This window comes from Amblyomma mixtum, chromosome 9 (genome assembly GCF_055824585.1).
Source record: "Amblyomma mixtum isolate Tamu chromosome 9, ASM5582458v1, whole genome shotgun sequence".
In the NCBI taxonomy this organism is placed as follows: domain Eukaryota; kingdom Metazoa; phylum Arthropoda; class Arachnida; order Ixodida; family Ixodidae; genus Amblyomma; species Amblyomma mixtum.
In genome coordinates, this window is record NC_143020.1 from 8,636,309 (window position 1) to 8,652,789 (window position 16,481).

At 52.9% G+C, this 16,481-nt stretch overlaps 1 protein-coding gene and 1 pseudogene across 1 annotated transcript in view; one reads left to right on the forward strand and one right to left on the reverse strand.

Annotated features, from left to right (window-relative positions):
- The window catches only part of LOC149328233 (uncharacterized), a 230,728-nt gene that overhangs the window by 56,314 nt on the left and 157,933 nt on the right, over nt 1–16,481 (reverse strand). The window lies entirely within an intron of this gene.
- LOC149328234 (BTB/POZ domain-containing protein 6-like) lies at nt 1,521–5,086 on the forward strand (annotated as a pseudogene).

Sequence of the window (16,481 nt, forward strand, 5' to 3'; positions counted from 1 at the left end):
GCTTGACCAGAGGCGAGAGATGGAGCGATAGTTTCAGTGCTGTTACACTTTGATACCGAGAGTAACGGGAAAGGATGAAACGAGCAGCTTTGTTTTGAATAGATTCCAACATGTTGATGAGATAGACGTGATGAGGGTTCCAGATCACCGACGCGTATTCTATCGCAGGCCTGATCAGCATGTTGAATGCGTGTAGTTTTGTGTCCTGGTTGGCTTGGTGCAGTCGGCGTTTAAGAAGACCAAGTTTTTTTAAGGCTTTATTAGTGATTTGTTCAATATGAGTGCTCCAGGATAAATTAGAGTTAAAATTTACACCGAGGTATTTTACCGACGCTGCAGTTTCAATGGTAGTATTATTAACTGAGTAGGCATTAGGGCTCATGTTGGCAACGGAAGTAAACTTGAGGTCTTTAGTTTTATCGGCGTTAATTACCATTTGCCACCTGCCGCACCAATTAGTTAGCTCATCAAGATCAGTCTGGAGAGCAACGATGTCGCGAGGGCTAGATATTACTCGGTAAATTACACAGTCATCTGCAAATAATCGTATTGTTGATGTTATGTTCGACGCGATGTCATTAATATATATTAAGAAAAGCAGTGGACCCAGCACCCAACCCTGAGGTACTCCTGAAGCAACACCTGTACGTCTTGATAAGAAGCTCCCTAATTTAACTGACTGAAAGCGGTTTGTTAGAAATGCGTTAATCCACTGCGTAGTATGTTGATCCAGCTGCAAGTTGCGTATTTTTATCATCAGACGGTTATGAGGCACGCGATCGAAGGCTTTAGAGAAATCAATAAAGATGGAGTCAATGTAGAGGGAATAAAACAGAATAGAAGCAACCACATGCCTCAGGTGGGAACCAAACCCACGACCTCTGATTTAGCGTCCGGTGCTCTACCAACTGGGCTAAGGTTGCTTTTTTTTCGGTATTGTTCTGAGCTACGGCGACGGCAGTCCAGTCTTCTGCTTTTGTGGCTATATATGTGCAGTACAAGCGAACCTTGAGAGTGTTCACTAGCGCCACTCTCGTCCGTAGCGGTAGACGTAGTACGCCCTGTAGAGTGTCACGTAGGAACATGGTCGAGCTGTGAGGGCGGAAACTGTGCGAGAACTCTCACATGCTACCTGCGGCATCAAGTGTGCCAGATTCGAGGCCCTCGTTAAGGAATTAAGCAGGCAAGGGAAGGAGGATGAGGGGCTCGTTATGGCATACACTACGGAAGCCAACAGCCACCGAGACCAAGGTGCGTAGCGGATGTATTAAGGCGACAGCCTTTAATGGCTCATACTCGCAGCCATGACTCTGTTCGTCCGTTACATCTGACGTGAAAGTCGTAACCAGTCATTACTAGTCACAAGTCATGACTGGAATTAGAGAAAAACTAGCGCCAGATCATGCACACCACAAGGGAGGAACGAAGACGAGGCGCAAGCACTAACTCACAACTGAAATTTTATTGAAGCCAGGAAGCACCTTATGTAAGGTGAAGTTTCATGGGTAAAGAAGGGTGACATGGAGGAGAAGGTGAACAAAGGCAATCATATGCGAACGCAGAAACAGGCAGGCAGCCAAAAATCCGAAAAGAAAAAGAACAGTTACTTGAGAGCTGAATCTAAAAATTCGAACTCGGAGGCAAAAAGAGATAAAGATGGAGTGCTGACACACCTACAGCTAAATTTCATTATGTAAAAAGCCTCCAGACTAACACGTGCAGTTTTATCTGTGCTCTTGGCAAGAATCTTCGTCTCATTTAACCGCGTCTCGCAACTGTCGCGTCTCATTACGTGCGCAACCAAATGTGCGTACTTATCTTCGAAATCTGCTAAATTTCGTGCAAGGTTCCCCAAAACGCTCGTTGATGCAGCGGCCAGTCGGGCCGACATAAAACTTGCCACACGTTAAGTGAATATCGTAGACCACTTCTACGGGGCACTTGGTGAAAGGAGTATCGTGCTTAATCTGGCAACCCTGCTTTCTTAAGTTGCAGATTTGGGGGCACAACTTTACCAGCTTGTTAGGAGCCGAAATGACGACACTCACGTCATAACTGTAGGCCACTTTTCTCAAGTTGTGCGAGGTTTTGCGCACGTAAAGCACAACTAGTGGCTTCTATGCCAACAAAATTACTCACGTCACACAACGAAATGAGATACCATAACATCTGATGGCATTTTACGCTCTGCAGGAAGTTATTCTCGAGAACTGAAGCGTTCTTGTTCAGCATATGACATTGTTTAAAAGTTCATTCAACGTTGATTTCGGTTCCAGAACGATTATGACACGCAACACCGTATTCAGTTAGGCACCTGTGTGATTTTCCTTGAGTTTGCACTCAGCCTACGTCCCTGATCATTCACCTGCTTCCGGTGTTACTTCCACTTGAGCGCTGTACAGTGTCATGCTGCATTTTACAATCGCATCATATCCTGTTAAGTACGCCATTTGTCTCTGCACCTGCCGCAGTGCATTGGCCATAGTTGAGGCAAAATCGTCGCACTCATCTTTTTGCCGAGCTGCACTCGCAGACTGCTCTCAATGCTATGCCTTAAAAGGCGCTCTTTTAACTCAAGAAGCCTATTTTTAAAAATTCTGTAAACTCTTCGGTGAAACACCCTGTGTAATCACAAGTTGACTGTTGGACATGTCGGTGCGGCACATCTTAAAGTTTCTGCGCGAGAAACAGAGAAGAGTGGGCGGGCGTATGCATTAGCAGACGGGCTTTGAGCTTAACGGACCAAGGAGGTCCTTTGCTTCACCAGCATCGATAAGGACTTGAATGTGGGCGCCCTTTTAGTTTTTTTTTTGTTTGTAGAACCGGGTTGTGAAGGTGTGGTCATTGATTTGGTGACGCGAAGTCAATGACAAACTACGACATAATCCCGACCTCTGTCCTTCACTTTCAGTCCTCTTTTGCAAGATTTCTCAACGCTGAGGACATTGCCGACATAGAGATCATCGTGGATTATGCCCACTTTCCCCACCATCGGAAGTCATTCAAGGCGCATCGCCTGATGTTGGCGCTGCAGAACAATGTCTTCAAAGCCAAGTTCAACGGAGACGTCCCCAAGGAAGAACGTGTAATCATCACCGACTTGCACTCGGAAGGCGTTCTTGACCTTCTTCGGCACGTGCACTCAAGTGATTTGGCAGTTGATCCACCGCTGTGTGGCGTTACATGTTTGCCATGATTGTTGTGGTGGTAAACTTAGCATCCTCAAGGTGGTTCATGAGGGACGGTAAGTTGGTTTTGGGGGAAAGGAAATGGCGCAGTATCTGTCTCACATATATCGGTGGACACCTGAACTGTGCCATAAGGGAAGGGGGAAAGCGGGACTGAAAGAAGACAGAGGTGCCCTAGTGGAGGTCTTCGGAATAATTTCGACCCCACTGGGGACCTTTAACGTGAACTGACATCGCACAGCACACGGGCGCCTTTTCGTGTTCCGCCTCCACCGAAACGCGGCCGCCGCGGTCGGTTTCGAAGCCGGGTGCTCCGGCTCAGCAGATGAGCGCTTCAACCATTGAGCCACCGGGGCGGGTTAGGGTTTAACGCCCCAAAACGACTCAGGCAGTGAGGGACTTCGTAGTGAAGGGTTCCGGAAATTCCGGCCACCTGGGGTTCTTTAACGCGCACTGACATCGCACAGTACACGGGCCTCTAGAATTTCACCTCCATTGATATTCGATCGCCGCGGACCGGGATCGAACCCGCGCCATTCGGGTGAGCAGCCGAGTGCCATAACCACTGAGTAATCATGGCGGCCGCATCCTCAAGCGATTTCGTCTTTCTTGTTGTTTTTTTTCTTGCAATATGCCAGCACAGCAGCGCTGTACAAGTTTGGGGACTTTTGACAGGATCCTGTCGGCGACGACCCTGGTTGGTCGACGCAGGAACCTCACCACTGATTCAGCTTTGTTCCCGCAGTATATTTCCTTCATGCTTTCATCGCGTGGTGCGACTATTCTTGAAGCATATAAAGACTGCGCGGTCGGATCGGAAAGGATATGGTTGCGCTATGTATAAGAGAGACGCTTCCTCAAGCGATTGCGTCTTTCTTATACATACTGCCACCATATCATTTGCGATGCTACCAGGCTGTCTCTATATGCTTGAACCTTACGTGAGGAAAACATGAAGGAAATTTACTGCGGGAGCAAAGTAAAATCACTGATGATGTCCTTGCCTCTACCAACCAAGGATATCGCCTATGGCATCCTGTCAAAAGTTCTGAAACTTGTACAGCGCTGCTGTACTGGCCTACTGTAAAAAAACAATAGTGCAACAAAATTTGCAAGACGCTTTATTTTGACTATTTCACCTTTTGAAAACGCTGTTGAGACCAGCTGCTATTAAGCAGAAGCAGTCTCGGCTCTACCGGCTTGTTTTTGGCAGTGCTACGTTTTGTTTCGTTTGCATTATTGTCGGTCATTGTCAGAAATTAAATTAAAAACTTAACTTTAGTGCAATTATTTTGAAAGTCTGAAGCGGCTTCAGAAATTTAGAAGATGCAGGAACTTGTAATGCATTGTGTTCAATGCAGGTACTTCTACAGCGGCCAGCTGGAAGCTTAAACCGTGCATCAGGCCCTGTGCACTCGAAGCTCGGCTCTCAAGTACCTGGTGCCAGAAATCGCAGAAAAGTGCATTGCTCACGTGAAACACAATATGATGCCAGAGGATGTGTGCCCGGTCTTGGACTACGCCATCACTATGGGTGAAGATCACAGTGACCTCCCTGCATTGGACATCCTCCTTGCAGATAGCCTCACCGTGCTGTCGTCAGAAGCGTTCGCATGCTCTTCGGAGTACACGGTCGATTACATCATCGACCATGTCGTTGACGTCCCTGAGATTTCGGTTATGCAGGCCCTCCACAGATGAGCACAGGAGCAGTGGCTTCACACAGCCGCTGCTGTTGAAGAGCCTGAGCTCTGAGCGCTCGTGAAAACCTTCTTACCAAACTTCGGTTCCTCGCGCTCACGGCAGAGGAGTTCGCTACTGGACCGAACCTGTGGGGAATCCTAGACAACCACGAGGCTCGCGCAGTCTTCAGCAGCATTGTGAGAGAAGAAGAATAACATGATGCGCCCGATGCAGACGCCCTACCTCGAACATCTACTGACCAGTGCTAAAGCAAGAGCCACTGGCGTAACCTAGCCCGGCGGTCATACATTCAGGTACCACGTTTAAACGTTTGTCTGTTTCCTCGGAAAGGATCATTCCTTCTTAATCTTGTGTTCAGTTATGCGATTCCTGTTTGGCACGCTGATAATTTTCGTACATTGCTCCTTTTGCTTTGCTTCATCAGGGAAGGCGTGAGCAGGTGTTGCATTTGTTGCGCTAGTCGCGTGATTCTTTTGCGGGCAACCAGGAAAGAATACTAGATGCAGCGAGGTGTTTTCTGTTGGGTATTTGTGTCATAATAAAGTATGTTTGTCGTCCTTCTTAGTCTATACTTCAGTTTTCATCGAGATAAGTGCAGGCTACAGCCAACGATACAAGAAGGGTGACTTTTGGTGGCGTTTACACGCATGCCGTTGCCCTTGCTTTAAAGATGGTTAGGTTTGTGGGGTGTAAAGCCCCAAAGCGACTCAGGCTATGAGGGACGCCGTAGTCAAGGGCTGGGTAAATTTCGACCACCTGGGGTTCTTTAACGTGCACTGACACTGCACAGCACACGGGGATCTATAATTTCGCCTCCATCGAAACTCGGCCACCGCGGCCGGGATCGAACCGGCGTCTTTCGGGTAAGCAGCCGAGCGCCGTAACCACTGAGCCACCGCGGCGGCTCACCTTGCAACAGACTTCCCTGAAATCGAAAGAAGCTCTGTTACAAGACGCTCCGTTGGATGGCGCGAGCTGTACCGGCAACGCACCCTCCGCTACCTCCGCTGTCGGAGCAGCAGCCAGGCGCCCTCGCAGGCGATGCGCCGAGAGCCCGACGGCCGCCGTCCTCCTCACCATCTTATAGGCAAGGGGCAGACGGCTCGGATTCCGCGGCGTCCCCACTTGAACAGCTACGCAGCACACACAGCCGTGTATTCCACCTAATCAGACCTATGTAGCCCATAATGTAATAAACGTTCAATAATCCCCATCTAATAGAAGTCCTCCGTTAAGTGAGTCATCCTAGATTACACAGGCACGAAACAGCTCTTCGAGGACTAGTCTAGTTTCGTTCATCGGGGGTGAAATATATTTCATATCAATTTATCTAAAGAATTGTTCCTGGAAAGAAGAGTAAATTTTGTGGCCGCGCACCACTTGACAAGCCGATCTGAAGCATGTACCGGAGTGGAGCACACTTGAGTGCGTACTTCTGCTGCTGGCGCGATGTCGACGAATCTGGGGCCTGTCCTGCTGTATGGAAAGTGTCGGCTGCCGGAGATTTGCAAGACGCCTCACCATCCATTTCTATTCCACTCTATACATTATCCCCGCTGGCTGAAGCTCATGGATCGGACTTCAAAACAAAATGTAGGAAACATGCCGAATGAAGCATCCATCGTTTCTTTTTTTTTTAGAAATTCGTAGGCAAACTGTGGTGTATTGTTTAGCCCTCTGAATGAAGTTTGTTGCAAGTATGGCTTTGTTGTAAAGGTATGGTCTGAAATCACTGCGCTCTGTAGCTGGCAAGATACTGCGTATCTCAGCGTCACTTCATCGGCATGCATATTGTCGCGACTTGATAGAACCCCAAGGAGGGCTTAAAGATAAAAACGGTTGACTGGTCAACCAGAAAGAGTCCTGCGTTTCAGCTTCTTTCTCTTCCAGCCTCGCGCTCGTGGACCCAGTCGTCATCTTTGGAGTCTTCTTCTATGCGGCATTTGCCTCCCTCCTCTGTAAGCATCGTCCCAGTGTCCACAAAAGGCAGTTGGAGGTCAAGGTCAGTCCGAGTGGTACGGCTTCATACGTACAACATGGACGACGTCTACTTACTGCTGACGTCGCTTGGATGTCGATACCCCGGCTGCCACCATTTCGTAGGTTACGTCGGTTAAACTTCTCAGAACAAGATAAGGCCCAAAGTATGGCTTTAATAGGTGTTTCGAAATTCCGTGGCGGCGGAATTTGACCCACACTTTGTTGCCAGGTTCATACAACATGTCTGTGGCGAATATTGTAGCGTCGTGCATCATACTCCTGCTGAGTTCTGATCCGCACACGCGCTAGTTTGCGAGCTTCTTCAGCTCGCTCTGCGAATTCCTCGGCGTCCTGATCCAGATCGTCGCCTTAGGCATTCGGAAGCAACATGGATTCCAGCATAGCTGTCACTGGTCACCCATGAAGGAGGCTGAAAGCCGACAAGCGAGTTGTGTCTTGTGCCGTATTGTAGGCGAATGTGACGTACGGATGAATTTCGTCCCAATTCTTGTGATCCACGTCGACGTACGTACAAAACATGTCTACGATGGTCTTACTGAGGCGCTCTGTGATTCCATTGGTTTGAGGGTGATAGGCCGTCGTTTTAGGATGACTGGTACCGTTGAGGCGGAGAACGGTCTCCAAAAGCTCGGCCATAAATGCAGTTCCTCTGGTTACAATGAGTGCCGGAGCGCTATGTCTGAGGACAATGTTCTCAACGAAGAATCGAGCTGCTTCGGCGGCGGTACCCATGTGCAGAGCCTTTGTCTCCGCGTAGCGAATTAGATAATCAGTGGCGACGAGTGTCCATTTATTACTGGCAGTAGTTGTCGGAAACGGTCCCAGGGGGTCCATGCCAATTTGCTTGAAAGGTGTCTTTGGCATTTGAAGAGGGTGGAGTAGGCCGGCTGGTTTTCCAGAGGCTGATTTACGGCGTTGGCAGTGTACGCACGTCCGTAGATAGCGCTTCACTGTCGCCTGCAATTTCGGCCAGTAGTATCCGCTCTGTACCCTAGCCAACATGCGGGTGTAGCCTAGCTGGTCGGCGGCTGCTCGTCGTGGAGCGCTTGCAAGAATTCAGTGCGTAGAGATGTTGGGATGACGAGTAGACGACTGTTCCCCCCAGGACGCAAGTTCTTGTGAATTACGTCGTTGCGAATAAAGAATGAAGAAAGGCTACGTGAGAAAATCTTGGGCACAACCGTAGCTCGCTTTTCCAAGAAATCAATATGAGGGAACAATTCCCGGTCCTCTCGCTGCTGTTGGAAAGAGTTGCGTCATCTATGACTCCTAAAAAGCCGGTGTTTTCATCTGTCATGATGCAAGATTCGACCGGTGCTCGCGAAAGGCAGTCAGCTTCCGTATGCTTCTTTCCGGTTTTGTAAATAACCGTCGCGTCGAACTCTTGTAACCGTAGGCTCCAACGCGCGAGTCTCCCTGAAGGGTCCTTTAAGTTCGTCAGCCAACAGACAGAGTGATGGTCGCTAACGACTTGAAAGGGGCGAGCGTACAAGTAAGGGCGGAACTTCCTAACCGCCCATACCACTGCAAGGCGCTCTTTTTGTGTTGCCGAGTAGTTCGCTTCTACCTTAGACAGAGTCCTGCTGGCATAAGCAATCACTTTTTACACACCATCCTGGCGCTGTACCAATACAGCACCTAAACCCATATTGATCGCATCGGTATGAAGCAGGGCAGGGGCGTCGTTGTCAAAGTGTGCCAGGACAGGTGGCATCTGTAGACGTCTCCGGAGCTCATAAAAAGCTTGGTGGCCTTCTTCACGCCAGAGTTGTCTCGTATCAGTGAAGTTAATGGCCAGCCAATCGTGAGAAGCCAGCAATAAATCGACGGTAATAGGCGCAAAGCCCCAGGAAGCGCCGCAACGTCTTTTTGTCCGTAGGTGTTGGGAACCTGGCGACTGCGGAGGGCTTTTCGGGATCAGGCCGTACACCTTCTTGGCTAACGACGTGCCCCAAGAATTGCAGCTCCTCGTAACCGAGGTGGCACTTCTCGAGTTTTAGTGTGAGGCCCTAAGATCGTATGGCCCGATACAAAGCTAGTAAACGGTGTAGATGCTCCTCGATGGTGGCCGAAAACACGATCACGTCGTCAAGATACGCCAGGTATGTTTGCCAAGTAAGTCCGGAGAGGGCAGTGTACATCAGGCTCTGAAATGTTGCTGGTGCCGTGCATAAACCGAAGGGAAGACCTTTGAACTCATACAATCCGTCGGGAGTGACGAATGCTATCTTCTCCCGATCGTCCTCATCTACTTCAGTTTGCCAATATCCACTTTTCAAATCCATTGATGAGAATGTAACGTGCATGTTGTAGCCGATGAAGGGAATCATCGATGCGAGAGAGAGGGCACACGTCCTTTTGGTCACTTGGTTGAGCTTGCGGCAGTCAATGGAAAATAGTAAGCTGCCGTCTTTTTTTTAACAAGTACCACGAGGGAAGCCCAGGGACTCTGTGACGGCTGGATAACGTCGTCTCTAAGCATTTCGACCATCTTGCGCTGAATGGCTTCGCGTTCTTTCGGAGCCATACGGTCAGGATATCTTCGAATCGGGCGAATCGCGTTATCCGTGATAATTCGATGTTTGGTCAAAAGCGTTTGGCAGATCGGCGATTATGAAGCAAAACAGTCTAGATATTCATCAATGAGATCCAAAAGGCGTTCCCGTTCTGAAGACGAGAAATTTGGGCTCACATCGACGATGATTGCGGGCGCCTTGCTCACTGATCCTTCCTGTTGCAGCACAAAACAGACCTGCGCACTTGGGAGGCTGTCGGATAAGGCCACAGTAGTTCCTTTCGGAATTTTCGGACGCTCGCCGCTGAAGTTTCACAGCAGCACATCGGTGTGCCCATTGGCCAAGTTGACTAGCCCTCGAGCTATGGAGACACTTCGGCTGAGTAGCCGGGTGACTGCCCGTTCGGCGACGCCATCGCCGGTATGCGCCACGTCCCACTTCACTTCAACAAGAGAGCATGATCGCGGACGTAATGTTTGGTTGGTTTATTGGTTTATTGGGGTTTAACGTCCCGAAGCAACTCGGGCTATGAGAGACGCCGCAGTGAAGGGCTCCGGAAATTTTTACCACCTGGGGTTCTTTAACATGCACTGACATCGCACAGTACACGGGCCTCTGGAATCTCGCCTCCATCGAAATTCCGCCGCCGCGGCCGGGATCGAACCCGCATCTTTCGGTCCAGCAGTCGAGCGCCGTAACCACTGAGCCACCGCGGCGGGGTACGCGGACGTAGTGTGGCTACGCTTAAGGGCATAAGTGGTGCTTCCGCATAACCAAGGTCTCCATTATTTTTGGCGAATGCAACGACATTGTCCTGAAACTTGATTACAGCTCCATGAAGGCGCAGAAAGTCCATGCCCAAAATGAGGTCTTTGAAGCAGTCAGAGAGAATAACGAAGCTGCCAACGAGCACTGAGTTTCCTCTTCCTATCCGGGCAGTGGACATCCGAGTCGGTGCCAGTAGCTGACCTAGAGCACTTCTTATTACTGGCTCAGTCCATTGGGTTTTTACTTTGCGCAGCGTGTCAAACAGTTTTTGGCTAATAATTGATAATTCCACCCCGGTATCAACCAGAGCGTGTACCTCCAGCCCGTAAATGCAAAGGCGAGGTCAGCGCTAACAACGTCATCTGGGTTGCTCATCTCTTTCGACATTTGCGGCGGAAGTGCGGCAAGGTCGCCGCTGTCAGTTTCGTCTTCAGAGCTGCTCATCTGGTGCGGCGTTTTCGCAGGTAATGTAGGCGGTTTTTTTTTTGGCCGTAGTGCGGCAATGTCAATGTCAACAGCGGCGTCAGAGTCACGGGTTGCGGTCGGCAGTTGCGGCGGTAGTGAGGGCTTTGAAGCTCTCCGACTAGTTGCAGCCTCCCCTCGCGCGGTTGCGGCTCTTAGTTTCCCCGGCGGGGGCACGGGGCCCGCCGTCCGCTAACGTCAGCATCGCTACGACGCGTCGGCGAAGCGGCGGATGCCCAGTGAGTCGGCTTTCTGATGAGCGGAGGGTCCTCGATTTGGGCGGAGCCAGCGTCGGAATGGCGGCGAGTAGAAGCAGGCGGAAAGGCCCGCCCCTCTTGGCGGTAGCGGCAGTACCGATACACATGGCCTGGTTGTCCGCAGTAGAAGCAGAGTGGTCTGCTGTCATAAGAGCGTCAAATGCCAGTTCGGCGCGGTTGAGAGCGCCTGGAAGGTGCCCACTGAGGCCCATGGAAGAATCGCGTCTGCTGACGGCTCGGTGAGCTCGGTGGGGCGTGGTCTGGCGGCGGGCGGCGAAGGACTGCCGCACAGCTCGCAGGCTGCGGCTCGTATTAAAGGTGCAGGAATGACGGCCGTGTTGCTGTCGGGTTGTGGCGCGTGGTATAGTTCGCGTTGTCAACCGGGTGATACTCATGATATGGTGCAGACGGTCACAGGGCGTACCGAAGTTCTCTCTCCACAGCTGCTGCGATGGCATCTCGTGACTGAACGCTCGGAGCATTCATTCACTAAGCTCTGCGCGTCACAGCCCCGCCTAAGCTCGCTTGCCGACCACTTCCCTGGCTGACCTCACACACGTCCGCACGCACCGATTGCTCCAGGCCAACTCCTCGGCAGGCGATATTCCCGTCGCCGCGTTCTCGCGGCAAAAAGAAAAATCTCTTCAGGCGCCGCGGACAAGCGAGACGAAGATATTGAAAGAGCAGAAAAAATTGGCAGAGGCTCAGCTTGGTTAAGCGCGGAAATAGCGAAAGCAACTTCATCCGTTTCTTCAGCCCGCATCCGCCGTGTCTACCGCCGCTCTGCGTAGACGGCTGTTGTTTTTGCACCTGAGAGAAGGATGAATAGCTCGCTGCTGTCTCTTACGCGCATTGCGACGAGCTTCCCTAGCGGTGGGCGGCATCGTCGCGACGGAATGTTAAGCCGCTGGTGGTTGGCACAGCTACTGTTTACTAGCGACGTGAGTTGAGCCTAATCTCTTCGGCGTAACGCCACAATTGCGCTCCTAGCGGAGAGCGCAGGAGTTAGGCGCCGGTGAAGGCACCGCCGCTTCCTCCGACGGCGCGAGATGGTCGCCCAGCTCTTCGGCGTTACGTCACGCATGACGTCACACGGGGTTCATGGCATCGCCGCGTCACGGCAAAGGCTTGAAAGTGCAAGCAGTATCGCTTTCGCAATAAAAACACAAAGAAACCGTAAAGAAACGCGAGACAAAACCCCGATCATAACGAGGAGTAAATGCAAAGGGTGCCGTGGCGTTCAACCCGAAGCACCCCGTCGGGCACTGTTGGGCCGCGTGTGGCCACTTCGGACCGCGTGACGTTGTACAAGTGCCCCTTACCAGGCGATGATGCGGAGTGGGGCCTGAATGCTCTCGTACGACCTTTCACTCCCACCGTCCACGCAATGGGTAGACATCGTCTCCACCGCGCCCCGGTGTGCTGCGGAAGAACAGCGGCCCCTGGTCTACCTCTGCAGCGAAAGTCAGACGAAGGTCAGGGCAGGCACGTGCTTTCACATAGAGAGCACACCCTGCTGTCAGAAATCGCTGAACCGAGCTTTCCGGCGAAAGGCGCATTCCATTGGCAGAACAGGAGCACTAAAAAGTAGCTGCCTTCCAGTGGGCGAACAGGAGAGAGAGAGAGAGAGAGAGAGAGAAAAACTTTATTTACACAGGAATTCGGGGCACGCCCCAGGGTCCCCGCACGACCCCACTGCACTCAAGTGTTTATGTTCCTACGGTCCATAACACTGGCAGCACGGCCGGTGGCGATGGTCTGCACGGCCGTGTCCTCCGAGCGCAGCAGGGTCTCCCAGCCCTCCCATGTCTTGAGGTTCTCTAGGTCCCGCGGGGGAGGGTCCGCCGGGCAGAGGGAAAGGATGTGGAGGGAAGAAGCGAAGGGTTCTGGGCATAGGGCACATGCGGGAGTGGGAAAGGATGGATGATAGTGGGCTAGGTTAAGGGGTGAGGGGAGAGTGTGTGTCTGTAGTCTGCGCCAGAATGTTGCATGTTTGTTATCTAGGGAGGGGTGGGGCGGGGGGTAGAGCTGGCGTGAGGCTCTGTATGTCTGCGTCAGCTCACTGAATGTGTGCATGCGCTCCTTCGTGAATCCCCGATCCGAGGCCACCTGAGCCTGGTTTAAAGAACCTCGGGCTAAAAGGTTGGCAGCCTCGTTTCCGGGATTCCCGGAGTGCGCAGGCACCCATATCAGCTCCACACGGCGGGGCGGGGGTGCATCGGGCGAGTCCAGTATGCCAAAAGCAGGGACATGAACTCGGCCTCGAGCAAAATTTAAAATCGCAGTTTTGGAGTCACTTAATATATACCGGGCTTCCGTGCGAGTGATAGCTAGTGAAATGGCGGCTTCCTCTGCAGCCTCTGGGGACGTGTCTGGAGGGTGAGGTAGTGTGAGGAGGGCGGATAAAGAGGAGTCCACCACAGCTGCTGTCGCTTCAGCACCCCTGCAGGCAGCGTCCACTCATACGGCGTCCGGCTCGGGGCCGTACGCTCGATGGAGTGCCTTCGCACGGGCTCTGCGGCGCTGCTCATGGTGGGACGGGTGCATATTCCTCAGGAGCGGCCTAATGAGAAGCTCCTGGTGAAGGGGTCGTACAGAAGCAATATGATCCAATGGCAGAAAAGGTTCATAAGAGAAGTTTAGTTGGACCCTCGATTAAAAAGACACATCCGTCCCTGTACAAAAACAAAAGGACTCTCAAGAGAATTTTATTGGACCCCATGGTTGCACGATAAGGGACCACAGTCCCTAAAAAAATACAAGAGTACAGTTCGCGACTAGTGTCGCTCGATTACGGAAAAGCGATCACTCAAGACACGACGGCGACTCCTGTCGCCCTGCAAACAAAAGTCATTCACTGCACGTAATAATGTCCACAGTGTCCATAATGTCCGGATGCCGCGGGGGAAGCACGCTCCCTAACTAAATAAGAAACGCGCAACAACACCGCGCACTGCACACACTCAATAAGGCAGGAGGCGTACGGTCACGCGGCCCCTGTCGACGGCGATGAAGCGAGTGGTCCAACGCCGAAGGAACTCTTCCTCGGGGAGCATCACTCGGTCCAGGCACGCCTGTTGGAAGAGGCGCGCCCGAACCCGCTGGAGCAGGGGGAACATGGCTCGCTGCGGTCGGCCCTGTAGAGACGCGACGCCACGCTGGCGCCACAACACAAAAGCGCCCACACAAAGGAGCAGGCGCACAAAAAAATCGCGCGGCCTAGTGCGCGCGTCGAGAGTTACAAAAAACATGCGGGACAAAAGTCTCCAAAAAGTGCGCGCCACGACGCACTCGAACATGGCGTGCTCGAGGGTCTCAGTCGCACCGCACTGGGGACACCGCGAAGAAGGAGCGATACCCCACGCGGCGATGCGGACCCCCGTCGGAAGGACACTCCAGCCTCGCAGCCAGCCGAAGTCGCGGACGTCTGGTGGTAAAGTGTGTGACGTCAAGTCCCGCCGCCGTACCTGCCTGCTCCGCTGTAGCTGGTCGGGTGTAGCCTCCTGAATTGCCAGGAGCTCGCAAACGCGGGAGGCCTGCGTCTCAGAGACGTCGACCTCGGGCAGGGTGGCGGTGAGGGACTCGGCCGTCGGGCGGACATACCGGAAGAGCCCCGGCTGCTGTTCGGCTGAAGGACCTGTGCAATTACCAAAAAAGAGGCGCCGCGAAGTCCCGAGAAGGTAGGCGAGGGGCCCTCTCCCCGGGTAGTCGGTGGCGTTGACTAGGTCGCGGACGCCTCGAACAGCAAGGACGCTGCACATAGTGCGCAGGTTGGGCAGGCTAAACCCGCCCATGCTCGTCGGAAGAGGGAGGAGTGCGCGAGCGACGGACTCCGTCTTTCCCGCCCAGAAAAAACTGCCACATACTGTGGCCAAACGACGCGTAAAAGTGCGCGGCGGGCAAGCTACGCCGGCGATGTAAAAGAGCGACGCGCACACGGACGATCTTATCACGAACGCGCGCTCTGACAGCGAGAGATGGAAATTCGCTGCTACTGCCAGACGTCGCTCTGCGGTCGCTCTCAGCTCGGACCACGTTTCTCGGGCCACCTCCCCTGAGGAGAGGAACACGACACCTAACACCTTTACCGCCGATACCCACTCTACGTCGCCCAGCAGGTCCGACGAAAAGGAGCCAAAGCGCAAAGCTTTGCTCTTGACCCTGTTAAGCAGGGCACCAGACAGCTCGCTATAACTCGAGAAAAGCCGTAAACACGCTACGTAGCTGTCCTCGTCCCGCAGAAACAGGGACACGTCGTGGGCGTATGCGGAAACCTTGACCTGACCTTGACCTGGTAGGGGGAATCCGCGCACCGATGGACTCGCTGCTATGCGGCGCAGGAATGGGTCCAAGCATAGGACCAAAAACATTGGCGACAGGGGACAGCCCTGTCTAATGCCGCGTTCTATACTAAACGGGTCGCTTAACGAGCCGTTAAAAAGCAAACGGGCTGTGAGGCCCGAATATAGCTGCTCTAAACGCTCCACGAACTCTGGCGGAAAGCCGAAAGCCCCGAGGACGCCGAATAGGTAGCGGTGCTCGACACGATCAAAGGCTTTAGCCTGATCGAGCGAGACGAAACAACCCGGGATTCCCGTTCTCGAGGTGAACGTGAACAAGTCACGCGTTATTGCGAGAGACGAGAAAACCGAGCGTCCGGGCACACTGCAGGTCTGCGCAGGGCTTACAAGCACTGCTAAAACCTTGCTAAACCTTTTGGCCAGCAGTGACGCCACGATCTTGTAATCTGCGTTAAGCAGAGTGATCGGGCGCCACGCCTGCGGGTCAGATGGGCACCCGCCGGCCTTCAGGATGAGCACTACACGTCTCTCTCTAAAAGACTCCGGCCTCTCGCCGTCCCTGACAAAGGCGTTCACCATCTGGAGAAGGTGGGACTCCAAGACGGTGTAGAACCGCGCATAGAAGCTGGTGGGTATGCCGTCAGGGCCTGGAGCTGAGGCGGTGTTCATGCCTTTCACCGTGGCGAACAGCTCGTCGGGGGTGACCGGGGAGCTAAGCTGCGCGCCTAAATCGTCCGGAACTTGTGGTAGAGTGGAAAAAAGCTACGGAGGGCGTCCGTGAAAGGGCTGGTGGCTCGCCTTTCGGTCCCAGAAGCAAAGAGCAGCGAAAAGTGGCGCGTAAATGCGTCACGGATGACAGACGCGCTGCTGCTCCTGGTCCCATCTGGCAAACCACCTCGTCGACGCGAACCTGCCGCGATACATCGAGGTTACCTGCCCGTACCTGGCGTAGTACGGTGGGGTCGGACACGGGTCTGCCCTGTGCTAATGCTCGGGATGCCGCACGCGATGACTGGCGTAGCAGCGTGTGATAGCGCGCCTTTAGTAAGCTTAAGTAGTCGCGCATCGCGAAGGTGAGCGACGCGCCTCGCTGGACGGCTCGTATACGGGCGAGGGTGGTGTTAATCTCGCCCGTGATGCGTTTCCTTCGCTTCCTGCCTTCGCGAACTAAGAGCGCCTGCCACGATGCTTTTCTCTCGTCCCAAGAGATGGGACCCTCGTCGTCTCCGCCCGGGTTTCCCAGCGCGTGTTCAAGAGCTACCACGCTCGACCAATCTGTCAGCA